At 37.5% G+C, this 3,104-nt stretch overlaps 1 pseudogene; it reads left to right on the top strand.

Moving 5' to 3' along the window:
- Positions 1-492: 492 nt before the first annotated feature.
- LOC149253803 (DEAD-box ATP-dependent RNA helicase 15 pseudogene) lies at positions 493-2,572 on the top strand (annotated as a pseudogene).
- Positions 2,573-3,104: the final 532 nt, after the last annotated feature.

The raw sequence follows: 3,104 nt of genomic DNA on the forward strand, positions 1-3,104 counted from the left end.
ATTTTAAATATCACCCTATGAATTTGTCACCAATTGAAATGTAATAGTGACTACATGACATTTAATTAGTGTGGTTGATGCAGGGTTGGTGGAAAACATAACCAACATAGCCAGAAAAGGCAGTTCTCTCAAATGTACTTTAAATATCACCCTATGAAGTTGTCACCAATTTGAATGAGATGGGTATGTCTGTTGAACCTTAATTTATATAATTTCTAAGAGTGCTTTGAGACACACATGGCTGGTTTTCTGCATCATTATTTCATCTTTTACAGCAATAAAACCTCTTCTGCTATTTCATCATAAAGCTGCGCTTGTGCTTCATATTTTTAGTGAAAATGGCAAAACAAGGAGTAGACAATGTCGAAGAGTTGAAGGAAGAGATTTATAATGAAGAGCTCCTGGACTATGAAGAAGAGGAATTGGACACACAAGCATTGGAGGAACATTTTTCCACTGATGAAGCCTCCAAGAAAGGTTATGTGGGATTTCCTACTGAAGCCAGAGCTCCTTCGAGCAATTGTGGACTCTGGATTTGAACATCCCTCAGAAGTTCAGCACGAGTGCATTCCTCAGGCGATTCTGGGCATGAATGTACTCTGTCAGGCCAAATCTGGAATGGGGGAAAACAACAGTTTTCGTGCTTTCAACTCTGCAGTAGATCGAACCCACAGAAGGCCAAGTCTCTGCCCTAGTTTTGTGCCATACTAGAGAATTGGCATACCAGATATGCCATGAATTTGAGAGGTTTATGACTCATCTGAAAGAATTGAAGGTTGCTGTATTCTATGGAGGCTTGCCTATCAAAACTCACAAGGCAATATTAAAAAATGAATCCCCCCAAATAGTTGTTGGGATCCCTAGAAGGATTCTGGCATTGGCAAAAGACAAGGATCTCAGTCTGAGAAATATCAGGCATTTTATTCTGGATGAATGTGACAAAATGCTGGAATCTTTGGACATGAGGAGAGATGTACATGCCATTTTCAAGATGACCCCTCATGACAAGTAGGTCATGATGTTTTCAGCCACACTGAGCAAGGAAATCAGGCCTGTCTGCAAGAAATTCATGCAGGATCCTATGGAGATATATGTTGATGATGAGGCCAAGCTCACACTTCATGGTCTAGTTCAGCACTATATAAAACTGGCTGAGGTAGAAAAGAACAGGAAGCTGACTGATTTGCTGGATGTCCTGGGTTTCAACCAGGTGGTTATATTTGTGAAAAGTGTGAAAAGGGCTTCTGAGCTATCCAAGCTGCTGGTGGGGTGCAGCTTTCCTTGTACTTGCATTCATTCTGGAATGCAGCAGGATGAAAGACTGATGAGATACAAAAGTTTCAAGGAGGGGAATAAGAGGCTTCTGGTTGCAACTGATCTGGTAGGCAGGGGAATTGACATTGAAAGAGTTAATATTGTTATCAACTATGACATGCCTGAGTCTGCATATACTTATTTGCACAGGGTTGGAAGGGTTGGACGGTTTAACATAAAGGGTCTTGCAATTACCTTTGTTTCTTCTGCTTCTTCATCAGAGGAGGATGTACTGAAGCAGGTTCAAGAACGTTTTGCAGTTGATATCAAGGCACTCCCAGCACATATAGAAGCATCAACATACATGCCATCATGGCCATTGAAATCTGCTCTGATGTCTGCAATAATTATCCTTCTCATTCATCTTAGTTTTGGCATGGTCTGGTTTTGTTTTCTGTTCATAAAAACACAGCAGATTCATAAAATTGAAAGGAACAATGGCCATCAATGCATTTGTAGACAGACCATCACAATTTCAGTCTTATCCACGACTAAGACATATTTGGTTTTTCTATGAGAGCCATGTGTGTTTTCTTCTATTTGTCCTAATTATACAAAAACCCATGTTTTGAGCTACAAATTTTACAACAAATTTGGATTTAGTGCGATTAAAAAGTAATCGATGGGAAAAATGATCATATTATCGAGTCATAAATGTCTATAATGGTCAAAATTGAAGATATATGCTTGGAATATCCCCAAAATTTACAATAAAATCTTTGAAATATGCACGTCAAGGAGCTTCCTTCTCACTAGTTATTTTGAGTGGAGCTTCAACCAATCTTGCACCCTTGCAAGGAATGTTCAGTTAGATTTTGGATGAAAGTAGTCATGTTATTCCACAGAAGCATGCTGTGGATATTACTAAAGCAAACATTACAATGGTTGGATTACAAGAGGTTTCAAAACCTTGAATTTTACCTTTGCGATGTCTTTAGTTTTGTAATGTCATCTAAAAGTATAATGAAGGAAAGTATCCCTCATTCTTCTTATATTGGGCACTCCACAGATCAACATGGATTAGAAGCAACCTCTTAAACCACGGTCTACTGAATTAATATCGAATGTGCAGGAAAGAGCAATTGATGCTTCTAGACATGCTATGCTGATAGCGAAAATGAGCATGGAAACAAACATTGGAGATATTAACAAAACTGGTCGATTGGTAGAGGAACCTGTAACGCTTGAAAAATTGGCTCAGCTTACTCCGGAGGCCACCTATTATCGAAATCTTAATGACTTAGCATTTGTTATGTAAAAAATTATCGAAATCTTAATGACTTAGCATTTGTTATGTAAAAATATAAACTATATTTTTTTAGATACATTGCAAGTTGCAGCAACATTAACGGCTTTCGATTTCAAATTCTCTATCTACTATTGCTGGGCAGCAATCTAGAGAAAACTCTGTACCCCAACATCCAGTATGTTCGAAACCTGTTCGGATCAGACACTGATGTATCCAGGGTAATGTTAGTGTTTTCTCTTTATTTTCTATTTTTGAAAGGCATTTTGTTTATTCATTTTTTCTTCAATGATTTTTTATATGTCACAATTTTTCTCTATTATTAGTTTCTTACTTGAGGTAAGATATTATGCCTGAAAGTCACTGTTGCACAAGTCACTTTTCATCTTTTTAAAAAAAACCTTCTGATTTTGATTATGTTCTTTTAGGTTTTAGTCTCTAAAGTTCTTCCATTGGATCCTTTATTCAACCTTCAAGTTGGCTCTCTGATCTGCAGTACATATTTTTTATTTATTTCATGAGTGTGCTGTAAATCCATGGTCAA

This window comes from Pinus tabuliformis, chromosome 7, assembly GCF_031772625.1.
Source record: "Pinus tabuliformis cultivar Carrire ecotype Pingquan chromosome 7, CPIR1, whole genome shotgun sequence".
Taxonomy (NCBI): Eukaryota; Viridiplantae; Streptophyta; class Pinopsida; order Pinales; family Pinaceae; genus Pinus; species Pinus tabuliformis.